General features: G+C 39.9%; 1 long non-coding RNA gene across 1 annotated transcript; it reads right to left on the reverse strand.

The window, feature by feature from the left end:
- Positions 1 to 1,904: 1,904 nt before the first annotated feature.
- On the reverse strand, positions 1,905 to 6,870 carry LOC102079253 (uncharacterized). Its single transcript, XR_266529.1, has 3 exons — positions 6,785 to 6,870; positions 3,120 to 3,281; positions 1,905 to 2,926 (listed from the first exon to the last, which is right to left on the reverse strand). It is a non-coding gene; the product is annotated as an uncharacterized LOC102079253 (long non-coding RNA).
- Between the last annotated feature and the right edge of the window lie 20,487 nt (positions 6,871 to 27,357).

Below are 27,357 nucleotides of genomic sequence, written 5' to 3' on the forward strand. Positions count from 1 at the left end.
CGTCCATCAGATAGAGCAAGTGCTTGTTCAAGGAAAATGATTGGGTGTGGGTGACAAAGCATTTTTTTTTTCTCAGGAGCTTCTTCTACTGACCTCATGTTGACACTGCAGGCTATGCTACTGTCAGCGAGCTTATTTACCAAAGGGCCACAAGCTGTGGGGTTCTCTGCTTTGTCAGGGATTTCTAGCCAAGATACTATAGTCTTCCATCAAAATTGCAGTCAGGCCTTTCCTTTGTTTTGCTCAAACCATACAGCCACTGGGGGGAAGCTTCCTGGGTATAATCTCCATTTCAGGATATTTTCAGCCTTTCCTTGTGATACAATATCAAAACAACACATTATACAGCCCCACCCCACCCTCTTCCTCAAATCAGCAATGCTGATGCAGCTACTACTACACCTCTCAGTCTCAATTCTCCCTTCCTGTCTCAACACTCTTCCCTGGGCACATTTTGACCACATCTTAAAATGCCACTCCTAGAGAGAACACACCCGCAGCATTAACAGCACCTCTTCCCTCACAAGTATGCTGATGAACTGACAACTGGAACGTAAACCTAGCAGACGACAGACTAGTGTCTCCCCTCCCAGGGGCAATTGCCCTTTACCTCCTGATGACCATTGTTCACCTCCGTTCCCAGGCACTGACAACTGGTGACAATAGCCACAGCAGGAAAGTCAGGAAAGTGGAAAGCAAGTGCCCACATGAGAAAATGCATATAAACAAATACATTTACGCATACATCCAAAGATGCATTGTTGCACATTTTACAGGCAGCATAAACAGAGAGCGAAACAAACAAACTCGGCTGCACGAAGAACTGAAACAAAGGGCAAAATCTGAGTTGTGTGCAAAAACACGCAAAGATGAGGAAGCAACAAAAACACTGTACAGACATGAATTCAAGCAATGGGAGGGGTGAGATACACAGAATGATATAGACACTGCTACAAACCATCCTGTGCAACGCCCTATAAAGTATAGCAGAGAGAAGTCTGATGGTAAATGCTCATTAAGAGTTTAAGGGAATCACATAAAACCTGCACAGAGAGTACATACACATGCTCGCAGATCTTTTTACCCAGTTAAGTAGAAAGATAGACAAAGAGGCAGAGAGGGGGGAATGACACACTTCCAACATGTTCATTCTCTGCTGTCAGTGAGAACAGGAATGAAGACCAGTGAGAAAATACTTCACATGCTAAGCTGTCATTTATCCACAGGGGCCTCAGACTGCTGTCTCTGCGACTCCACTGGAGGTGCAGCATCGTACGCCCCTGAAGATATTAAAACAACCTTCCCTATAGCCACCCGCCTTTACCCTGCTTCTCTGATGTGGGATGTTGCCAAATTATCCAGGGGGACCTTGGGGCAGTGTGTCTCCTCTGCAAATTAGAGAGTAGAGACAGCAAAGGAAGAGAAGAAAAAGAGGGTGTGCGCGGGACAGAGGGAGAATGAGAAAGAGACTGCGGAATCAAAGAGCTAATGACTTGCATAGGAGGGGGGCAATAATGGGACTCGAGCAAAACAAGTCGATGGAAAAACAGGACGAGAAACAGGAAGAGACATGACCTCATCCTATGTTCCTTGTTTAGCCTGATTATACTAGTAAATGGCAAAATAGCATTAATTTGTGCTCTCCAGCAGGTGCTACTGGAATCTTAGTAGTGATGACTCCCTCCTGGTCACTTCCTAGAAACCATCCGTGGGTTTCTAGGGACCACGAACTACATTCATTTCTTTTGTGTTATATAAAGTTAACACAGAAAAAACTATTATTTCGTCCACTTTTGTTCAAATTTAAACAATCATAAAAATTCAGTTTATTCCAGAAATGAACCTAACAGTGTTTAAATTGATAATTATACTTTTACTGAAAATGCAAAGCCAATTCTTTGTGTATTGGTTTATTAGTTTCTTTATATGTTACTCAAACAGAAATAAACAGTAGGTTGATTACAGATTCTTTGTCACAGTGGTAACCAGTGACTTCGCACCAACATTATCCTTTAAATACAGAATTTTCCTTTCCAATTATGAAGATATTAGGGCATAAATATCAGGCACAGACAATACATGTATTACTCTCCTCACATCATACACCAAACACATCCTCCAACTTTTGGCGATTTATTTAAGCTCCAAAATGTTCTTATGTCTCCTTCTGAGATCCACCTGTTGGCTCAAGGGGGATGTTTTACTCAACGCTCCCTAATCTGTAATTGGGTCATGTATTATGACATGTTTTTTGTTACCATTTCTTTATCAATGTGTAATTGAAAAAGCGTTTTTGTTACATATGGCAAGTAAATTATCATCCATGAAAAACGTTCCAGCATCGTTGATTATCTAAAACGCTGCCTGCAGATTATCTGTCAAGCACAAACCTTTATCCCGGTTGTTGTTTTAGGTCATTAATTTATAAATTAAAACACTACGAACACCACACGCATTGTCTAATTCCTCCAAAACAGGAGGCGCAGTTAACACCATTGGTCTCATCTTTCCTTCAGCTGTAGATGAGTAACCTCAGATCCCTGGAGAAACCAGACGGTGGCACGCACTCAAAGATGCTAAAGGGGAGGTGAGAAAAGGAGCCGGAGGAGAGAAGAAAAGCAATGAGAAAACAGTGAAGGAGGCAGGGGAAGGCATGCTGTGGGAATCCTCTTTCTGTCATTTTCACACTGATTTCCTGTTGTCACTGCTCTTGTGTCCCGTCCCAGAGGAAATCCTCTATTCCTCTTCTTGCACATCCCACAATTCTCATCTTTGGTTGTGTTTATTTCCCTGCCTGGTCTGCTAAATGCATCTTTATTTTGGGTTGAATACCTGTGGTAATTTCGTCTGAATTCATATCTGGCATTCTCAGGTTCTGTGTCAGACGAGCCAGCTTCATTTATGGAGCACATTTCCAACAGGGAAGCTGAAGAGATATAAGCATATCCAGTGTAGGGGTGAAAAGAAAAAGGAAAAAGGGGTGACATTGATTATTACATGTGTATGCTAAATCTGACCTTTCTGTTTATAAAATCCATCTCACGTTTACTGATCAGATGAGCTGTCCATGCTTCAACAAGATAGCATCAGCACAGCATATCTTCTCTTCACATACTTACCCTTATTTTTTGCTTTTTGTGTTTTCCCTTCTTTTCTTCGTACTTCTCCACCTTCCTCCCCCCGGGGTCTGTCTGTGAATCTCCTCCATTCCCTCCCCTCTCGTCTGTTTTTTGAGGCTGTTGGAGGGTGGGGAGGGGGTGCAGTCTGGCTGGGTATGCTGCCTGCGAGAGGAGCAGTAACCTTACTTTGGGTCTTTGCTGATTTCATTATTTTCATTATTAGGAGACTTCCACCATGGCAATCCCATTAGGATAAGACGGAGCCCAGCAGGAGAGGGCACGCTGCCTGGGGGTGTCAGTCTGTGTGTGTGTGTGTGTGTGTGTGTGTGTGTGTGTGTGTGTGTGTGTGTGTGTGTGTGTGTGTGTTGTGGGTGTCCCACAGGATAAAAGACAGAACTTAAGCATGGCTGTATTTAGCCAGATTGCCAGGGGTTTAAAATGGTAAATGTTTCAGTTTTGAAATTTGTCAGTTCAGTTGCTTCGAATAAAAGATAAACTGCTTTTGTTATTCTTCAAAATTAGCTACACAAATATGTAATAACTTAGGCTTTGAATTACTGAGTTCAGTCAGGCATGGTGAAGCCCAAAGTTAGCAGGCAATTTTCAGTGAGTTGACATAAATGAGCATCACTATATTTACTGTCATTTTGTGATACTGTCAGCTAACAAACAGTTAAATGATGTTTTCACACTGAACTGGCTAAGGCTGGAAGCAACTATAAAAGTGATGCAGACAGTTTGCATGAATTTGCTATTGCTATGCAATTCTATATGAATTAATTAAAAGCAACAGTTGCCGCAAGGTGCTTTATATTGTAAGGTAACAATCCTATAATATCAGAGAGCAACCAGAAGATTTTCTATGACCAAGCACTTGGTGACAGTGGGAAGGAGAAACTCCCCATTAACAGGAAGAAACTTCCAGCAGAACCATCTGCTGCACGCAGAAAGAAAAGAGAAAAAAGGAGAGCAAAGGGAGATAGGACAAAGTGCAGGCTATAGTTGAGAAAAGATGCAATTGACTGAATTGCAGTAATGCCGTATAAACACCTGAGCTGGGGAATGAAGACGTGAATGGAAAAGAAGTGCTTATTAGTCTATTGCAGTATAAACTGAGGCCTGATTTAGAATTCTTTGTAGATCTTTGTAGAGCCTATAATGTAACCTGTGCTGGCATTTATGCTTTTCTGGTTTATTACGTATTAATTACCATAACATCCTGTGCCAGTATTTTATATGCAGTACCAGCTGACAGAAAAAAAATTGCTGGGACTTTTTTCCTTATTGGTCTATATCCAAACAGGAGAGGGACCTGATAGACAAAGGCTCTGCCTCCCACGAACCACAAGTCAGCCTGTAAGCAAAGCCCTCTGTTGGGATGATGCTATCATTGAATTCTGTTCACATGAAATAATCCATAAAAACACACCTATATTTATATACATCTGCATGTACTATATTAAGCACTTAATCACCATTCTATGTTCTGTCATTTCATGGTAATAGCTAATTATATATATATAGTTTTTAAATTTCATTTATTGATTGCATTTTTTTCAGTCTGTTCACTATGCCTTTTTTGTGCCCTAATATACATACGACATACATAAATTCATCAGATTTAATTTTGTGTGTTTCTCTACACGTGACTTATTTGTATGTAAGCAAATCTGTAAAACAATTCTATGCAGAAGTCCGATACAGGGATACAGAGCCAAAGCATTTTAGTTGCTGGAACATCTCTCAATAAAATCCAGTATTTGATTTTGAAAGATGACACATAAAGGTATCAAGTGAGAATGAGAGCTAGTACAACTCCAGTGATTTTGTCACATTGCATTCTTATGTAAATCACAGAGCTACACAGACTTGCACATTCAAAGAATGTGTTACTGGAATCCTATAGATTGCACTTCCTACTATTATTGTGCATTTAAATTGAATGGAAGAACAAGGAAGCAAAATATTGCTGAAATGTTCAGCCGTCTGTTTTGCTCCCTTGCCTTTTTACTAAGCCGTTCACATTTCAGACTTGTTTTACAAATCCATCAATCATCTGGGCATAAACTGGAGGGGGACAACAGGGGTTTTAGTTCAATGATTAGATAAAACTCTCAGTCTGTTCAATATGATGCCTAAAGAAACACTAATCAGAGTTTTCTCTTCAGTGCAAAGCAACACTTTTTATTTTGCTTTTTCTTTAGCGGATGACTGAATTACTTCTGGCTGGCACAGTAGCTGAGGTGTAGCTCAGTGTTTTTAATACTTCTGTGAAAACTGCAGACACTTGGCTACAATCTCTGTAAGAAACATCGCTTCCATCTCTGTCTCTAAGCGGTACACTGAAAGACAATGAGGCCCTTAAGAAGCATAAGATGACAGAAAATAATACACATACTTATATGGCTTAAGGAATGGTCTGAATACACGTGATCAAGTGTAAGGCTAATACAATGAACACAGTGAACTTTCACCTGGAGTAACACCAAAAGGTGAGGGCTGTGATTTTCCTGCCATGTCTCAGAGGCCTACAGTCAGGAGGAGTCCTCCAAAACTCTCCAGTACTACTACACTTCTACAACGATTATTTTTTAGGGCTCAATGGCATGCAGTTAACTTGCTACATCAGTAAAAGGCTTCTGATAATGATCAATCCATATTATTTACAGTAGCACTGTATCTGGACTGAAACTGCTTTATTCTATTGCTTTGATTATAAATTCTAGTTTATAAATATAATTAATGGTGGAAATCCAGTTGAACGTGCCTTATTATCCAGTTAGTTTCAAAAACAGTGTGCATGTTTGAATAAAATACAGTTAGGTCTGCAAACATTTGGACAATGACACAAGATTTGCACTTTTCTTCACAGAACATTACAACAATGGACAGCCATTTTTACATGCCCATGCTCTGCCTGGCCTTTACTGCAGTCACTTCCCATTGTTGCAAGTTTGCGGCTCTTTCTGCATTATTTTTGGTCTTTTCTAAGTGAAGACATGCTCTACTGGGTTGAAATAGGATGACTGACTTGACCATGGACCCATTTCTTTGCCTTAAGAAACTTTGGGGTTTCACAACAGTTACAAAAACTTGGTGTCCAAATACTTATGAACCTAACTGTAAAGTCTACTTAATGTAGAAATGAATAACTGTACTCCATAGTACTGAACAGGTTTCAAAGGAGTGTGGTGAGTTGGATCTGCTGATGCATAAGATTTCTTAAAAACGCTGACTTCACAAATCCTATTGGGATTATTTAACAGTTGTTACCAGGCGTCTAGAAACAACTGATTACAGTCTGCGGCTCTTACAGTTTTTTAGCTTGATGTGCAAAAAAAGCTAAATATTCTTCAAGTAGTTTGTATAATCTTACAAAATCTGGTCACACACAGTGCACTAATCTCAAAACAGGATCACTGGGACTTTACAGCTAGATAAAATATTGCAAGTCTTGGTTAGATCAGGAGTTTTTGTAGTTCTCACCAGACCCTGTAATGGCCTTTGGCACAAACAGACCCTTGAACACATGACTGCAGCTTCCAAATTCTAAAATAAGTCTAACATTTCAGTGTCACTGTAAGTAAAATACATGACTTTCTTGCCACAAATTTGGTGTTACACAAAACCTGGATCATACAGGTTATCAGAGGAGATGTATTTACCATTATTGCTGTGTTACTCCAGCCTGAGAAAACCTGGGATTGCATGGACTTGAAAACAAGCTGATGAAAGAGGAGTAATGCAGTTGGACGTAAGACTGCAACGTGCTTTTTGTTGTGTTTTTGGTAACCATAGAGATTGGGATCAAGTGTCACTACTAACCACAGTCATCAGTCCTCATGAGGTTTTTTTTTCATTCCCGTAGGGTTAGGTAATGTGTTTAACTGATACTTAATTTTGCCCAGCAAGACCTGAAATCAAAACGCTTTTATAGATGTTCCAAATCATTATTAATTAAAATACAAACACATTTTAATTTTATACTTAGAATTGAAATTCAAAAATGAAAGTGTCCTATGTATTATTGCTTGCTCCTCAGTCTGAATATCACTTTAGAAAAAAAGGCTAAATTTGATTAAAACAAAAAAACAAAACAAAAAGAAAAAAACCCTTGCCTTCAAAAAGTTGGAACCACTCATGTTTAGAGAGTATTTTAGAGTCTTTTTGCTCCCTGTTTTGGTTTAATGTCTCAGAAAAAATGTTCAGAAACTTTTAGCTGGGTGACAACATCTATTTAGTCTTTGCTTTTTCACTTGGTAGTAACAGATGTTTTGTTATCTCATAGGTACCTGTATACTGATAGGATTTCTTCAAATTAAAATAGCAGGGAAAGCTACATTAAGGACAAATGCCAACTTGCATGCTGGAGTCTGTTTACATTTTTTGCAGTACTCGGCACTACTTTACATGTTTGATTGTACTGATTGGTTGAACTGAGAGGTTAAAGCAGGGGTCCCCAACTCCAGGCTTCGAGGGCCAGTGTCCTGCAGGTTTTAGATATACACACCTGAATCAAATGATTAGTTCATTACTCTGGAGAACGGCAAGACATGTTGAGGAGGTAATTTAGCCATTTGAATCAGCTGTGTTGGATCACAGACACATCTAAAAACTGCAGGACACCGGCCCTCGAGGCCTGGAGTTGGGGGCCCCTGGGTTAAAGGCTAATTCACATTTTCACATTTGTCCTGCAATGCCAGACTGTATTATATTCAAATCTGACTGAGATACAGCCAAAATGCAAAGCACCTCTAAACATGATCATTCTGAGGTGATTACTTTTTCACATTTCCAGTGTAATTTCCACATGACACGAACAAGGTTTTTCCTTAAGCAGATAACATATGCAGATTATATTTTAAACCCAGGTGTAAATTAAGCAGGTGAGATATGTCATTTTTAGGTTGCAGGTTTGTCCAACTACACCCGCTAAGCAAAACTTCACTTTGCTGTGCTGCTGCTAATGGCTCAGCATTGAGCATTGTGGTTTTCAAATGCATGTTTGTGAAATAGAGTGGCAACGTCATAGACTGTCTAAAAAGTTAGGCCAATGGGGAAACAGTTTGAATCTGCATTCTTTTTAAAGGCCATCAAGGGTGCAGTAGGGACTAGTAAAGCGCTATACAAATACAGGCCATTTTACCATTTACCATTTACCAGTAGGTGTGGTTGCAGAAAGACTTTCTGTCCTACAGAAGTCTATGGGAAAACGTCCCCTTTCCTGGGTTCTGTGTAAACACTGCTACTGAGTTTATGGTATCAATACTGTGCAAAACAGTAAGTCCATTTATACAATTTTTGTCTAAATGTGAAAAAGGAGGATTATATTATATAAAAAGGAGGAAATTATTATGAGCCAATATGCTCATTGGCTACTTGTGATTTCCAAGTCATCAGCCAATGATCATGTGGTTTACCAATCAAATCTACAGAGAAGAGACTGTGAAAATGCTCATCTTGAGACCTGACTTCCCAAGACAAATCAGTACCTACAGCCATCCTTCGTGCTGTCTATGGCATATATTCTTCCACATTCTAGTTTGGTAAATCACACATTTTTTTTTAAAAGTCTGTTAATGTTAAAGCTTCTGTACTAGCACTGAACTTCTATGATCTCGCCAAGGCAAGTTCTTCACAAAACTTGGGTAAACCCCCAAAACTATCTCAATAACTCATTGGAAAACCGAAATCTGTCACTAAAATAGTCCCCTTTCTCCCTTTGACCAGCAATGGAAATAGGGTGACCTTAGCAGTTGGTTGTTTCTGGGTAAGTAGGTCCAGGATGGGCCTCAAGCAAGGCAGAGGCCCAGCCAAACAATAGGAGCCAAAGGGAAAGAGCAGTGGAGGGGGTCCTCCAACCTCTACAGCCAAAACTAGGTCTTCCATTCACTGAGTTGTTGTCCACAGACAATGGGGCCGTATGGGGGTGAGGGAGAAGTAAGTGAGTCAGAACTTTAGGGCCACGTTGAGCTTGTTGGTCCCAGGCAAGCACATATTTAAGGTGTGTGTGTTTATGTGCTGTGCTTATTTTTAAATGACAAACCCATCTACATAAGCAGAACAGAGAGCACAGACAGAAGGAGGCCGTATAGATGAGCAGTCCCGTTGTGGCTCCTCAGCAGTCTAAATATGTCTCCCCGTTGGACATCTGCGCCTTATCAAAAGCAAACGGCTCGCCTCTATTCTTCTCCCACTCTTATAGCCTCTGAATGGTGATTTGATGTGTATTGTTCAGCTCTCTGGTCATGAACCATGCTCTGTGATATTTTACTCCCAAAGAGGTTTTTAAAAAAGTTGAATGGGCCCTTTAGTATCCCATTTCCATTGCTGATTACATGTCAGATGTCACGTTTTTTCCTCTGTTTTGCCCATTCTGCTCCTCACTGATATTAAAATGAATTATGGGTTAAGGTGCAGCTGTCACTATATGGAAGTTTTACTTTCCTTTCTTCGTTTTGCCTTTACGTTTGATATTTAAATTTGTGAGTCTTGATTCACTTTTTGGTGAAAATTGACTTTAATGGAAAGTTATTGCTCCACTGATTAATTCAAACATTATCTTTGAGGAGGGGTGTCTGGTCTTTTTCTCTCAAAAGTCTGGGCAGAGACAATGAGCTATGTGAACAATTTCGGCAAGTCAATCGGCAACTCCCAGGCAAACAGAGCCTGCCATTGTGTGCCAGTGTGATGGGAGAAACTGCGGAGAAGAAAGAAGAGGGAAAAGTTGATATGCCATACTGTGTAACTGAGAGGAGGGACAGAGCTGAACAGAGCCAGCTGCAGAGAAAAAGAAATGACTGTTTCTAATTCTTTCTTTCTTTCTTTCTTTCTTTCTTTAAGATGGCAAAGGATGAGTAGAATTGACTGATAAACAGAAAGGGGTTGAATTGCCTCCACCTTGAAGAAAATCTTTAATTCGCTCCCTCCTTTGCGGGCTGTCCTAATTGTGGTTGTATATGTGTGTGTGTGAAGGGGTGTGCAGAGAAGAAATGGGTAGCTATCCCCCCTTCTTAGACAAAGGCGCAGATGGCTGGCCCTTCCCAGCTTTGGGGTGGGGTGGTGCAAGCAGACGCCCGCAATGGAGCTCCACGCCCTCCCATGGAGTTCATTTCAGTTCCCCACTGAAAGAGACGGCCGACTTGGGGGGGGTGTTGCTTATAACAAGAAGGTTTTAGAGATCCTGAACTCACCTCCTCTTCAACACCCCAACGCCCACTCACCACTGGCCCACTAGCCTTACCACTCAATATGTCACATAGGAAGGTGGGAGGAATGCCAAAGCACAGAGGGGGGAGAGAACCAGACTGAGCCAACCTGGCCATACCCAAAAAAGGGCGGTTTAAGTTAAAGAGATCAGACTGTGCTCAGTTTGGTTTAACAGAGATTAGCTATCTTAATTTTGTACTAATGTAAAGAAAAAAAATTGACAAAATGAGTATAGCATATCCACTGTCATTATCTTCAGGAAGATGGGTAGACATGTGGGCATGCAGTTTTACAAAGCAGCAACCTCCAGGGCTTTAAAAAGGAAGCTGACGTGGAAGTGAAGATAACTGCTGTTCCTAGAGTGGCCACTTGAAGCTGGCTTCTAAAAGTAAGTCTGTAGACTTCCATATTAAAAGGGAGGCTCTTGTGTTTGGCCACGAGAAGCTTCTCCAAAGATGTCAGTCATGACATTGACCCTCTTACCAGCATCAGTATCAAAGCATCTGCTAAGAACCCCTGGTATTATTTTTTTCTGACATCAGCTATTTGGAACTTTTAGTACAAGTTTTAATTTTAATTCCACCTTAATTTATAACTCACTTTGCATGTGCTTAAAAAAGGGCTCCAGGGCTTGTCTCAGTCATCCTTAACCCATCTTCAGTGGGTTTGCAACATAGCAGCTAGGCAGCTAACAAAAACTAGCTTGTGCTAGCAGTTCACCTGTTCACTAGCTTCCAGAGAAATTCAGAATCTTTTTTGTTAATAACAAATAAATGCCTAATGACCAGGCTTCTGCTGACACCTGATGTGATCAGGGTCTCTTAACTGTTCCACACTCTTAATTTTAAATCCTCAAATCCTCAAAAAATTCTCAAAATCCTGTTTTTGAATCCCACTTTTGAGATGTAATGCCTAGCCTATCATCTCAGCTGAATGTGTGGCTTGTATGACCACAAGCTGAAAACTCATTTTTTAAAGGTTAGCATTTTCTTAACTGACCATATGTTTGACTGTGTGTCTAAATGCTTGAACATGTATTCTTATCCTTAACATGCGATTTACTCAGCTGCGAATCACTCTGTAATGTAATGGATGTTTTAGAAGGTCTCTATAGTTTATTTCCCCTTTAATAACAGATTTATGCATGCAAGTAACTGTAACTGTTGGACGGCTGGGTTTTTTAAACTCTTCCATGTGCAGGTCTCTCCCAGGACTGGCTCCAAGATGGAGTGCTGGTAACACCAAACCAGGTGAGGTAACACAATCCACTGGTGTTTCCTTCATAGAGGTGTTGTGAATTGCACTTTATCAAGCTACTCACCCAGGACCAGTTTGCCTTGGGAGACCATACCAAGGGCAAATTGCTCCTGGGATCACATAAACCCCTCCAACATGATAAGGTGGTGTTCAGAATAGAGCTACCACTTCTACTAGTGTGTCGTGAGCTATTTTGCATATCCAGCTGGGAGAATGCCCCGGTGTTTACCTGGGACACATCAGACTACATCTTTCGGTCTCTCACCTGGTTTGGAAATGCCGTCGTTGTGTCACTGGAAAACCTGGAGGAGGTGATCGTGAATGGATGAATGGATAGATGGGACGACTTTTTGCTACATGTTACTTAGTCAGCTTTGGGCCAAGCCGTGCTTGCTGCTTTGCCCGTTTTCCATTCATTATGCACAGCTAAGCTAAGCTGGTTTTAGCGTAGACGTGAGGCATGTGGTAAGCATCTTTTCATCTAACCCTCACAAGACAGCAAATCAGAATAATAATCAAAATGTTGACCTATTTCTTTAAAAACTGACGCCAACCTCCAGAAGAGATAACGTATCACAAAAATCAACAGCTCCACGGTTAGCTAAACACAGATAGTGACAAAGACAGAGATGAAGCGATAGAGAAAGAAAAAGGGGGACTATTTAAGCCAAAGTTATCATTCCCTCACTCTTATCTCACATACTTGTTTTATCTTTTGAAGGAGGTTGTTTTCATGTTTATTCGTGTCACAGTCACCCTCATTAACTTGACCCAAAGTAGGCTGCCTTGTTTTGTTCATTTAATCCACCTCAGACATCTTGTTCGGTTCACAGAGCTCTCCTGGGTCCACTGGGATACTAATTAACAGTGAGACCTTCCCACTCATGTTTAGGCTACACAAAAACATGTCAACATATATTGTCTACTTTCCCTAAGAGGGGTTTGATTAAGGGCAGGATTCGGTGAGGGATAATCTGCAGGTGATTATCTGTGGTAGATAGGGACGAGGAGTGGGAGGCAAATTCATAATTCCTATGTAATACACAGCACTTAGTCCCTTTGACCCAATGACCCATATCCTGCCTTGTTAAGGGGGAGCCTATATTGTGATACTGAAAGGCTTACAATGGCTTAACTGGAGGGACCTCAGGCACAGAGTGGCGCTTGTCAGCCCACTCCTGATCCAGGGGGATTTGACCACAATGTGTGCATTATAATGGATAGTGGGATGTATGCAGGGGCTACGGCAGCTGTCCCATACACTGTACACAAAGTATAGTAGATGTGTGAGTGTTAATGGAAGAAGAAGGGAGGGAGAGAAGATTGTTGGCAAGTCAAGGAATTGTTTATTGGTCAAAGGATGAACCCTGTTGTGTAAATGTCTACCTGTGAGTGTGTGGTTTAATATATTTTAAACCATATTTAAAAGGGATGTTTGAGAGTTTAGACTTCTTAGTTTCAGATTAAAATGATGTTTAGATTAGGGTTAGAACAGGCATTGGGGTTTAGGATACAGTATGTTAACAATTATCCTCAAAAGTATAAAAATACTAGAGTATGCCTAAGTGCACACGTGCCTGTCTGATGCTTCTTGAAACCAGCTACTGAGACAAGAGTAAGACTTGCCCATTTAGATTAAACATTTATGCATACTTACCCAGATTTCTGAGTTTGTGCTATTCAGTCTATGTGGATTCGGTATGCATTTGTGCACATAAATGTGTGCATTGCAGAGTGAGAGGGATAAAGGGTGGATTGTTTTTCAGTCTGTATGCATGAAAACATTGTGTGTATAATGGGACAAAGGAGAAGAAGTGCATGAGACAAGGTTTTACGTTATAGTCGTGTAGTGTGTGTAGAGTCGCCGAGCGTAGTCTGACAGCGAGAAGTCGCAGAGCCCTCGTTTGTAGCCAGTGAATGGAGGCCAGTGTGACCCGAATAGCAGTGCACAGAGAGGAAAACATGATAGAAACATTTTTCCCTTACGCTTTTTACTTTTTGACAGCTTACGCACACAACACCAACAGCAGAGGGGTAGTGTTCTGTAACCAGCTGCAGCGGTTACATGTGTGTTTGTTGCTTCGTGAATGTAAATCAGACTAATGGGTAAAGTTTTTGCAGTTAAGTGATGTGACAATGTGCAGTTACAATAACTGTAGTGCATTACTGCATTGTAAGCACTGTAACAACAGCATGACATAGCAGCAATTACACTTAAAGTCTGGTTAAAACAATGTAAAAGTAAACATGCAGACTCTGACTCCACTTTTAGGTCACAGCAGTGACCAGGGTGTTGGTATGAGGGTCAACATCTAAAGTGACCTGTGACTGTGCTCCACGCTGAGTTTAATGTGTGTCGTAAACTGCTCGGAGTGAACAGAGCGGATGATAGGTCAGATATGAGTTGAAAGCTTGTGCATGAGCCCACATCAAACACAGCGGTTTTTGTGTGGAGAGGTTTTAGTCTCATCGGCAAATGAAAATGATTTCCCTTGTGGGAAGCGTGAAATTGGGAAAATTCTGCCAGCAAATGTGATTACCATAATTTCTTTTTCTATTCAATACAATAGACAATGAACGTTGCATATATTAATCTAACATCTGGATGATGGTGTTGAACCTTTTATCTTATGGCGCCTTTTTATTTTAGCATTAAGTCTTCCCATGTGAAAAAGAATAAATAAAAATGTATTTTAAATTGTAAATCTGTATGTACACCTAAATTAAGAATGAAACTATTGGTGTTTAATTTAAAATTTAAACTTCCATGACAAAATATGAAAGCGGCGACTTTTCACAAGGAAATCATGTTGTGAGACATACAAGTATTAAAATTGACACAATAAATATAGAAATCACAAACATTTACAATTTTTTTTTTTACAGCAGCTGACCTTTAGAGTGATTTATATGCAAATATTGCAATATTGCATTTTTAATTTTTAAGAGCCAGATTTTTGGTATACATATTATTTTGCCCTTCCCTTATTTCAAGCAAAACTTCAAACTCATTTCTAGCGTGAAGATACAACTGGACAGAAGGTTTATCTTGATTCATAGTCTCCTCTGTCTGCAGTCTTTCACCTCTCTCCACCTCTCATATCTCCCCTCTGTCTGCAACACCATTTCCTCCCCTCTGCCCTTCATCCTCACCCTCCTTTTTTTTCCTTCTTCCTTCTTGGCAGAGAGTTGTTCGCTGGGGAGTCACACTTCTGTCCCTCCTCCCTTCGATATCACCCACTGTTGTTGTTGTTGCCCTCCAAATCTCTGCTGGCAGACTACGGATGGGGCGAAAGAGGCAGATAGAAAGAAATAGACTTGTACCTCTCCACTAAACTCACCCCACCATCCCCCACTACTGTTGTTGTCACCCCTCCAAATCTCTGCTGGCAGGCTATAAACACATAGAGATAGAGAGGGGAGGCAGGAGGGAGGAGAGTTGAGTCTTCTCAACAGGGGGATAGTTCTCAGGACGGCAGGAAATTGCCCATGTTGTTTTTCGGTAATCCGTTTTTAATATCAGGTTTTGGGACCAAGGGGGTGGGAGAGGGTAAGAGTGCGTGAGTGTAGAGAGAGAGACACAAAAGAGGGATCCAGGCCAGACAAAACGATTGGCGGCTCCCAGGGGGACGATATCGTGTCTGTGTGTACATAACACACATCTCAAGTGCTGGAAATGAATAGCATTATGAAACCCTCACAGTTTCTGTTTCTCAGTAATGCCACCATTGATATTCACTGAGATGAATAACACGAACAAGGTTTTTTACTCTTACAAAGCTCCTTTCACAAAGTTCCAGCGAGACAAATGAGCAGTTCCCCGGCCCTGAAATGTAAAGATAAGCTGCACCGATCAGTCGGATGACTCGGTGCAATGTCAGGTGTGTCTTTTGATTTACAAAGTCACATCACTTGAGTTGAGTGCTCCTCATCTCTATGGAGAGTTTCACCATTGTTCAGCCCATTGTTTCTGCCTTATAGTCCAAGACTTTATTGGTTTAGATCGCTCTGATTCCTGTCATCAACCTGCTGAAGGCCAGCAGACAGCTTTGTTTCCTGATAAAGTTTAGAAAACCTGTCCAACCATAGTTAGAAACAAGCTGGTGAAAAAAGAGGGAGCACTTTACAGAAATTGTAGGTTACAGACTGCAGATATTATCCTCAGGAGCTGAATGCAAAACTATACCTAACTGTCCTAAAATGTGAACAACTACTGAAACAACATTCACCAGGTGGCCAGAAGCTGAACGCCAAATGAATGCTAATGCTGCTTTATCACTGTTACGTGTGTAAATGTGCAGATGTTTGCTCTCAGGATCACTAAAAAACTTCACAGAGTGACAGTTTTATAACTTTTTACAGCTAGTTTTCCTCTTAGGATTTTTTTTACTCAGCTTCTAAAAACCCCAAACATCCCTCCAGATTTACTTCACTTCATACTTCAAGGCTAGATAAGTATGGGCTCATACTGATAAGGGGGAGAAGGATCTGTGCCTGCTTTCTCAGCCATTAATCAGTGTCACTTAGGGAAATCCAAGCCTCCCATTAGTGCTCCATTGTGGAGATAGTAGCTGACACAAAGGAGGAGGATCAGGCCACAAGACACAACTCACAGTAGCCTGGTTGCACCATATTGACCCTCTGCATGGAAGATGCATCCCTTTTGTAGAGGACTCTTGTTCTCCTCCCCCAGACCCTTCTCTCGACTGGGGTGTGGCACATAGAGAAAGAAGAAAGGAAAGATGGGAGAAAAGGGAGGACAAAAAGAAAATGATGCAGTGTCTCCATTAAGGCATTGTCAGAAACATGTATATCACTGTCTTTCCAGGATGCCTTTTAACCCTGATGTTTAGCACAGAGGTGATATATCCCTGTCGACAAACAACATATACACTGCACATGTTCAAATTATCTAGGAGGAGCAGTCTAATTTCTAGAATATCTGGGTATGAAAGGAGCGAAAGGGTTGAAACAGAATGTAAAAGTCAAATCTAGTAAATCTTAGTCCACACAGATCATTAGAAGATATTCCTCAAAGTTCTTGCAGGGAAAACTTTCCTTGAAGTTACATCAGAAGCTCAGAAACTTCTAGTTTAAGGAGACTTTATGTCCAAAACATATTATTAAAATACATCTGGAATATGTTTAAATCTAGGCCAGTATGTTTCTTCAGAAAGAGCGGGATGGAAAGTTGTTTGAGGTTTAAAATTTATTTTCTTAGACTAATTTCTAGGAACAATCATTAACAATCATTTGTGCTAAACACATAATTTGTTGTTTATGTGTTTCAAACATATCAGTTAAGTAAGTATAATTTCTTTCAAATGCACCCCTCTTTATTACTTCCCAAGAAAGAGAGCTTTAAGAAGCTTTTAACAGCTTCTGCACTATTTCTTTAAAGTGCTACTTTGGAAAATGCTTTACATTTAAGAGAACATGTTAAAACATGTTAAAAAGTTGAAGAAACTCTGTATCCTTTATTTGGAAACAATTTTCTAGATTTGGCAGTTACTTATTGTGGGAGAAAGTGCATAATTATACAAAAAAAATCTTGAGTCATCAAATAAAAAGGCAATATCTCACTCTTATTGCCTGTTTATGCCCTGTCCTTATCTTTAACGTCATGCTGCTCTGTTGTATCTGAATTGCCCCTCTGGGATAAATAAAGTCTTTCTGATTGTGATTCTGATTCAAAAGAAGCTGATCATGTGATTTAAAGAGAATCGTAAACATTATAGCTCTGATCATATAATCATTTAACCTCATCTTTTGATTGGCTGTCCCTTTTGGTGTAATAAGTAAGTAAAATGTAGTTATTAGGTGCTTTTCACAGACAAACAGTCACATAGTGAAAAAAAAGAGTAAAATAAATGAGAATATTAAGTGTATTCAGAATATTAACATAGCTGGTAAAAAAAAAAAAAGATACAGGTAGACATAATAAAATTAACAGGTAGCTTTAAAATAAATAAGTAATAATTCAATAAACTAACAGTAAGCTTTTTATTCCCAGGGCAGTAGTCCTGTCCAGCCCAGTTAAGCAGCATTTACTCCAGTCCAGCGCCCCCTCAGGGTCAGTTTGACTGACTGTCAGACTCAGTACGACTGGACTTTATCCCACTTCTGTCCAACCCAGCAGTGCAGCCCAGTTAAGTTTGGGACATTTTCAATCTCCTCATCTTAACTTACATAGCGAGGCAACACTGTACCGAGCCAAGTCGAGATCAGCACATTTCTCTTCCTTCCCGTGTCCCTGGTTTCTTGTGATAAGGATGTTATGTAATGGGTGTATGTAGTTGACAAGGGAGTATAGATCAAAATGAGTAGCCCTACGCCTTCCTTTCATTTTTTGCTGAGGATGCACAAACATTCCCTCCTCTCATCCCATTTGTAAAAGTACATTGATGTTTATCGCAATATTAACGAATGGCTGAGTGCATAGCACTGCCACTAATCAATGTACTCAGAGGTCAGCGCATGGTCAAATTAATAGAAATACTATGTGCTCTTTAAAGTAACCCATAGTATGTGTTTTTGGCACTGAATAAAAGTTGACTTTTAAAAAATACCGATCAGAAGTCCAGCCCATGTTACTATTCCTCTAAACCTTTAACAAACAAAGAGGAAAAACGATGCTATTGATCACCGATGAAGGATTAGATTTCCAGCAGGGGCAAAATGGGAGGAGCATATAAGAGAGTATCCACTTACCCTTTTATTAAATTTTTCTTTAGCAGATAGGCTGTTAACAATAACTATCTGATGGTCACACATCACCCTTATTCTTTCCTCCCTTCGTTGGCTTTCACTGAAATTCATAATTGAGTTTAAAATTGTATTTATAACATATGTATGACCAAGCTCTTGCCTTTATTCATCTGGGGGCAAAAAAGCCATAGATTTTAAAACTATAGGTTTTAGTCCTGTTCTTTATTACCTTTCAGGAAGATCGTCTCTCTTAGCATTGCTAGGATTCAGCCAAAAATAGTAATTTAATTGGCTTGCATCAGTCCAATCAGCTTCTCATTTATAGATAAAAAGCTATACAACCTTTGAGCCCCGTGTCCTCAGCACGACTGATGGCTAGCTAGTGTAAAAAATGAGAGAATTTGACAGCTAATGAGTCTGAAACGGACAAATAACAAATTAAAGGAAAAATGTGAACTTTTGACCCCTATAGTGAAGGGATCCAGTAGCAAGCAAGAAGGGTTGCTGCGAATCAATACAATGCTGTTGTGAGTGAGCAGCAATCTGCTGAAACACTTCTATTCACACGGCAGTGGTCACTTCCAAGATGAGAGTTCTTCCATCCATTATGGCACAAAGGATCAGTGAGTGGTTTGAATATTAAAATAATGTGATTCATATGCTATGGCCATCATAGTTACTATACTTCAGCCCAGCTGAACATCTGTGGGAGGGTGTAAGGTGCATTGAAGCTTCTGGGGACGTGTTCTGGTCCACAACACTTTCTCCTAGATTTTGTCATTCATCTTTATTGCTTTTTTGCTCATTCTGGAAGGAGAGCCTTATTATCATAGCCAGTTCAAGATCATTAGCATATCAACCACCACAGAAGCCTGCGTGCCTAACTATCACACCATTGCCAAGGACTCGACATTGTGTCGTCGTACTCTTGGATGTTGATAATAAAAATGGCACTGGGTTTCCTGTTGGATGAGCAATGATAAAACACCAAGATAATCCTCCTCAGCAGAGTTTCTTTTCTTGGTTTCCACAAACAACATTTATAATCTCCTTCCAAAGGCTCCACTGAATTGAAGATTAGGGGGCAATAAGTGAGATCCTTACTGCTTCATAGCGCAAAATGAACATAATACATCTTCAAGAGTTTGACAGAGAACCTGATCAATAACGGTGACTTCACAAAATAATCGCCCCCACAGTAAACAAACACACACACGCACTGATTTGCAATTTTAACCTACTCACTGATGGAAGTCAGTTTTATGGGGGGACCATTAGTGTACGCACTCAATCCAAAAGCTAAATAACACAGGCGCAATATAATTACAGTATAATTCATCGAGATATCTAGTAGCTGCTCACTGGATGCTTTTGCTGGAGCTCTGATTAGTTAGCTACCTCAGTTCTGTAGAGAAAAATAGATTTTATTACTTCTGTTGATCAGAGGCCTTTGGGACCGTGCGCATCACAGTGAATCTGTGCTTGCAGAAGGAGTTCATTAAAGGTCATAGACATCTTAATCAGAGGTGCTGGGCCATTTGTTTTAGTAGTATCGGTTTCATGCGCACAAACACTTTTGAGTTATTTGTTTCTAAGGCAATTTCACCACAAGTTTGCATACATTATTAAGATAAAACTGCGCAGAAGCGATCAAATGCTAGACTGAATTTAAGAACATCTCAAGCTCTGCATGTGCTTCTCTTTCTTTTGTGATAGTTGCCTCTCTCTCTCTCTAACTTTGAAGCCATCTCACCCCCCTCACTTACTCTTTGGTAAATTTTGAATTCCACCACTTTTCACGGGGTTAACATCAGAGTTACAGATGTGTAGCACAGCTTAAGTGAAGGCAGGATTCATCCAGAGGAGAGCTGCTTCATTACAAACTATTCCATCACGTAAACCTGTGATGTTTTTTACAGCTGACCTAAAAGGTGTGCAGAAGAACACAAAGCATTACTTTCAGATCTGACCCGTCTGAAGTTAGACTCTGTGTCATGTGCATAAATGTAGTTTTCATCATTATTTTTTTCTGTTTGCCAGATAATGCTCTCTATTTATTAAAGTCAGACATACAGACATTAATCTAAGACACTTCCAATCTTTCTGAGTCCCATTAATCGATGAATTCTACCATTTTCACAGATGTTTCAATATTGTATATTACAAAGATACATGAAAGGGATTTGTGGTTTCCACAGGCCAGATTTACTAAACTATGCACCACAGCAAATTCTTCTTTCACTTCAAAAAGCTACAGGATTTAATGAAGATGTGCAGCATCAACTTCGTGACTGAAAGGTGTGGACACACTTATTTTTGCATATTTATTTGTTGGACTTTCCCTTTCATAACACAAAACTTTGGAAGATTTACATGAATAATACAAACTAATGTTTCCGGCACACAATTTAATGCCACATTTAACAAAAAACCACGTGTTACTTTAGTTGTGGGATTTGTGATAGTTGGAGCTTTCATTTAATGTAATGAGAGGGAGAAATGTTATCAGGAATAGAACTTAACTGTGACGTGCGGATGACTCAAAGCTGTGACTGTGACTGCAGTGCCAAAACTTTGACTCTGTTCTGAAGCTCTTCGCTCAGTCGTCACCCAGAGTGCTGAGAGCTGAGTCCCTCTCTGCACCTCAATAATACAAGTATTCATAGAAACTGAGCAGAACTGAACAGAAACTGTTTCAGTTTTTAGGGTTTTTTTGTTACATTTCTACACAGAGATTGATACATATTTAAAATGCCTATGCATGTTTTTTTCTCAGCAGTGCACTCACAGAGCAATTTTCATGTTGTTTCTTTTCTTTCTTTTACTGTGTCAATTTGTATGACTCTGAAACTAAGTAATAATGACTTTAATAAATACCTGCAATACCTTACACAGCCTACAAAAAAAAAAAAAAAGGCTCAAAATCTAAATAATGTTAACTGTTCTTCTACATTTGGTACAGACTGGCATTTATACACAGCTCACTTCTGGGCTCCACCTCAGTCTCAGTCATCAGAGCTGCACACAGTCCCAAGCAATTCAGAAGAGTTATCTCTTATATGATAAACATATTGATTCTCCTTCAGCCTCTAGTCATTTTTTTAATTGCCATGCTGTTTTCAGAGAGAAGCCCGTGTAAAACCCCAGCTTACTGATACTACTACTAATTTGTGCTGCTCTTGCAGGGTAATTATTGCAATGAACTGACTGCATATTTGTATATAAATTAGCACACTGTAGTAGATCAGAAAGATCTATTAACAATATAACCTTCGACTCCCAAAGGTGGATCTTTGTGAAGGTATCATTAGGGTAATTAGCCATGTGGCTTCTGGTCACAAAATTGATACTCTGCCTTTTTGGGAAACTACAACAGTAGCTTTTAGATACCAACAGAGATTTTTTACACTGGCGCTGTCTGTTACTAAATCTGGCCCTAAATATTATGATGATAGCTTTGACCACTCATTTTGTTTTTGGCAGCCTGAATAACAGCATTAAAATCAGTAACATTTAAAGATAAATGGTAATGTTGTCACCACCACCACATTCATCAATATGAAAGTGTAGCCAGTAGCTTGTTAGCTTATCTTGGAAAAAAAGTCTGGAAAGAGAGGAAAACAAACTCAGCCTGCCGGCTTTCTTTATCTCACTATGAACACATTATATCTTGTTTGTTTAAGAAGACCAAATGTAAACACACCAATTTGTGGTTTTGGGTGGAGGTTATGTCCCAGACTATATCTCAAACATTTGTAGTGATTTCCTGGAGTATTGTCACATGAGTTGAGTTAAGTTTAGCAACTGCAAGCTATAATTTAGAGCGAGTGTGGTACTTTTTATATCTGCGAGTATGCTATGGATCCCTTGCATCTGAGTGAAATAAATTTTGTGATCCCAACAAACAGCCAAGATGTCCATCTGGGCGTGGAATATACACACTTGGTGTTAACGACGGGTCTTTGAATTAAGGCTTAGGGTATAAATTTAATAGTAAGTTTTGGGATGGCCTCTTTCTACTTACATGAACAGAAGGAAGAACTTCTAATTCCAGTCATTGACAAAACAGAATGAAACTGTTTCATTCTACTTGTTTCTTTGTTTCTTTCTTGTTCTTTCAAGTTTCCTGAAAGCCATTACACAGTGTTTAATTCAAAGCAAACTGTTTGACACGCAAACCTGGTATCTGGAAGGACAAGAGGTTTCAACATGAAACAGTTACTGCACCCTTACAAACTGTGAGTAGTGAGGCTTTATTGGCAAAGACCTAGTGTTGGAGGACTTTATAACACACTTGCAGTTAAGGTTAAATGGTCTGCATTTCGTGTGAAGTTCTCAGCATTCTCGTGTGGCCTCCACAAGCAAAGAAAGAGGGGGGTGGGAGCCAGACTGGAATTGGGCCAGATTTACTTGAAGACTAGGTTGGAGACGGCTGCACCTGCTGTTGTTATTGTACTGTTTTCAAGACCTCTGCATGGACGATGCATGCAAAGTATCACAAACGTGACAAAATTTGTGTCACCTTCACTCAAGTAGACTCAGAATTATGGATATAAAACTATAACAATGACATTTAATGTGAGAGAACAGACTTCACCTGCATACATACTAAAAAAGAACCACATTTCATTATGTATCCTCCAAGAAGATGAGGAAGTATTCAGCAAGACCGACTACTCGTCTATGATAACCACAAGTAAATATAATGAAAACATACTGAAGAGTGAGAAATTAGCCTTTTCTTCTTACTGTGTTTCCAAAAAACATGTCGTTTAATTCAAAATTGGGCCACCCTGCTAAAGACAGTTATTTTAAAGCATATATGGAGCATTTGTATCAAGAAAAAACTGCAAAATAAGAAATTGTGATTTTTTTTAATGGTTTGTCAGAAAGTTCAAATCGTCACAATTTGTTGCATACAAGAGGTATCTTGCATGAGAAAATCTAACACCAGTTTGCAGAAGCAGTGTGGCTCTGTGTGGGTGGGTGGTCCCAAGGGGTGTGCGTTTGCACTCAGCCCTAACTGACCCCTTATGTTGTTTATCAGTCGCTAATTCATCCCAGTGGCATCTGGGTACTACTGCAGTCTGTCGTCAGTGTGAAGCTTGGAGTGGTAGGGTGTCTAGCTAGGTATATTGTGGTGGGGTGGGTGCTTGTGTGTGCATGTGTGTTTGTCAGTGTGTATGGGGTGGGCTGTGCTCCCAAAAAAAAGGCCTATCATGGTTACCGCACTCCCCTAGCAGAGCATCCATCTGGACGCAAGTAGTCTCATTGTTTTGACACTCACAGCAGGATGCAGTCTGGAGAGGAGAGGAGAAGCCCTCTTCACCTCTTTAACAGTGTTGAACACGATGTAGCAGGATGGGTCTGTGTATAATGTATGAGTGTGTGTATCCATGCTGGTTTACAAACTTAAAGGGATAACTGATTATTTGAAATTAAATTAAAACATTTAATTATTGAAACTACAGCAGTGGGAAGTGGGGCAGAAGGAACGAGGCTCTTCTCATTCAGATGACACATAAACTAAAAAAAGAGCCTGGATCAGACTTGTTCAGTCCTTTTCCTTTGTTTGTTGCAGGGTGTTTATGTCTATGTTCCCCTGTCCTTTCCTGTTATTTGAGTAAGTTGTTGATAGGGCCTTTATTTGATTTATTAGAGGAGTCATATTTATAGATTGTTTTCATTTTGGCTTTAAGCTCAGCCGTGTCAGTGGAAATTCCTTTAAGAAAAAATAAACCGTTGAACACCTCCTCTCCTCTGAGCTCACGCTGTGCCGGTGCAGAGTCTCCTAGAAAAACACATCATAGTCAATTTTCTACATCACTGTAATCAGTGCTCTAGTTTTGCCCTATTTTCTTAACAAACAACATTTATAAGGTTGTGTTGAAAGAAAAGTCAATATGCAATGAAATTCAGAGAATATATTCCCCATTACAGGAAAAAAGGCATACATGTTCTACTTATCGTAATGAGTTAAATTAGATGCGTGACTATTTTTCCAGAAAAAATTCAATGGTTGTATCACTTACACTGGTTTTCAGTAGAAGTAAAGAATAAACAATTACCTCACTCTGAAGCAACTAGATGGTGTCATCTCCACCACGAGACACACAAAAACACGCAGTGTCACGGGATCACTCATACAGATTTATTGTTCACAACAGGAACGTTGCCAGATAAAGTGCTGTATACTGGTTTCACATTCACTGACGCCAAGACAGGGTTACAGGGGTTTTAAATGCTCTTTATGGAAGCCAGCAACATGTAAAATATAAATGATAACAGACAGAGGACGTGAGATAAAAGAAATTACGGCTCGTCCGGTTTCCCTCGTCTTATCCTCGTCATACACCAAACTCACTCCCTTATTGGTGTCTTTTGTCGGGCTTCTCTGGATGCAAAGATTCAGTTCATGATGAGTCGTAGTTTTGGAGTTAGCCTGCTTGGAATAACACAACAATTTTCATTCAAAGTTCTCCATCACGGAAATCACATTAAACTGATTTTCTTTTGAAACATTCAAACATTCGTTAAAGTGCCAAACTGAACGACCTGGCTCAAATATACAAGTGTAAACCAGCACTGATCACAAGTGTATATTTTTTTTAAGTAATGTTTTCCCCAGAGAAGTTCACGTTGCTGATATAAACCCAGCAAAGTGCTGAAAAGCAGAATAGCTGTAGACATCATAATAAGTGAGGGGCAGCCCAGGGTGGACCATCTATAGCAGCTGAGCATCAAAATTATACATTTCCCCTCAACTTGGGTAAAATATCTGAGGTTGCAGGAAAAAAAATGTAAATAAGACTTTTTTTTTTTTTTTAAAAAAGCAGTAAGGATATTTTGGGGGTGATGAGGAAAAAGTGCTGCCAGGTCTACATAAAGATGTGCAGACTCTCAAAAACCTGCGAGAGACATCCTTCGGGGAAGTTAGCACACACTATTGTGATGCTAGTTTTGCATATTTTGGTTTGCATCTTGAAATATAAATGCAGTCAAGGCACAGTGGCTGCTCATGTGCACACACCCTCAAAGTGGCTTTGACAGTCCATGCCGTGCAGTGACTGATTGGCTCCAACGTGAGACGGGCTTTTTGCCGTGGTACGGTCCAGTTGGGCTCTAAGTGTCAAAAAAAAAACTTTGACAGTAAAACAAGGTTTTGCAGACACAACAAATCATCCTAAACAAAAGAAAACTCATACAGATACAAACACCTGAAGTGATACAACACAGAACACATTTTAAAGCTGTGGTTCCCAACCTTTTTAACTTCATGAAGAGGAACACATTTAAAGACGTTTAAGTCAGTTTATAGGATATAGGACAAGGGTGAGACTTTTGCAACAACATCAGGTGGGAATTAGTGTCTCTGACTGGAACTGAACCAGCAACCTTTTACTTTGTTAGTGCAAACCACTACGCTATGGAGATATGGCCATGATATCATACATTACTCCCAATCATAAGCCACTGCCAAAAAATTTAGAGCAGCTCCGAACTGTTGTAGATAATATCTAAAGATGTGTATGACAACACACAAGTTACAAACAGCAGGATCAGACATTAAACCCTTTTCTTTTTTTTAAACATGCCAGTTCAAATCTAAAAGTGCACAATTATTAGAATAGTGAAGGGAATTTGTTTGGAAACGTGCCCTGTGCCTCCCTCCCACACACACACTACTTGGGCAACTCTGTCACCTAAACTGAGCATGCCCAGAAGTGATCATTTGTATCAGTTGCATTATCTCATGCTGCATGATACATATGAAAGAAAAACTCTAGTAAATCTCCCAAACTGAGGTCACATGTGAAAAAGGCTATAGCCTGTATATAAAGGATGGCCGTAGCCACATTACATCACCCACTCCTACACATCATGACCAATCTTACTGAGGGTCTGAGGGCTTGTTAATCACAGTGTAGGCCTTCACCAAATTAGACCCTATTCCATTGTTTATTTTATTCTAAAAGTAGTTTACAATATGAACACTATACTTTGTTAAATAACAGACAATAAAAGGGGAGAGGGGAGAGTTACTGAGATATTAAGTGAGAAGTCCACTTGCATCTTCTTCTATGCAAGTACTCACCCACTGCTGGCTATGAGTCAGAATCCAGGTTTAAAATGGCTTTATTATTCAGACTCAGAGTATACCACTACTACTGGATTTGTGTGGTAGGGTTGTGATTACAACAGTTTTTTACATTAGTGCAGCCCTAGCCCTTCTCAAAGTCTTGACCAGTATTGGCTTGAATTGGAGGTAGTGTACCTACTTCGTTTTTTTTTTTTTATTTCAAAGGGAAAGAGTGTTTGGAATAATAAAGCTATTTTAACTTTTTACCCCTTGACAGCCTGCTAGGAGTAAGCCCTTCAAATCCTTTTCTGAACTAAGCAGTTTCTGTTGATTGGGTGTGCATCAGAAGTTAGTGAGGGTGGTCTCTGCCTTTGCAGCTACCTTTGGAAAAACCTGGAAACTATTTTAATGGCTGTCAAACAACATTTTTATTCATATACACTGAAGGGTCAAAACTCATTAAGGCCACAGGGTGGGTCGTCAAATATTGTCTTTATAGGGAAAAGCATTTGGACAGTGTGATGCATTTACAAGGATGCATAGTTATGGTTATTGACCAGTTTGAGGAAAACATCACAACAGTTAAAATAAAATTACTTGTCTTCACTCATGTGACTTACAGATCACCTCGCCCTTAGGTTGGGAACAACGACCTTAAAAATCCGCTGTAATAAGACTTCACGTGTGAAAATAAAAGGATTATTCATACCACAACATCTTGTCACGGAAAGATTTCCTTATACACAACCCTTACAAAGTGCTGCTTTATATAGCCATGGGATCATGACTCAATGCATATGTTTACTCTCATCATGACTTCTGTCCTTCCAGAGTTCCTGGGTCTGTTGATGATTATCACATTGTAAGCACATTTATTCAGTGCCATATTTTTCAGTTTGAACTATAAACACAAATACATTCATATTAATTCACTCCTTGATTAAAGATAAAGGCACCAGAGTCCCCCCCCACCACCACCACCCC

Source organism: Oreochromis niloticus, linkage group LG6, assembly GCF_001858045.2.
Source record: "Oreochromis niloticus isolate F11D_XX linkage group LG6, O_niloticus_UMD_NMBU, whole genome shotgun sequence".
NCBI lineage: Eukaryota > Metazoa > Chordata > Actinopteri > Cichliformes > Cichlidae > Oreochromis > Oreochromis niloticus.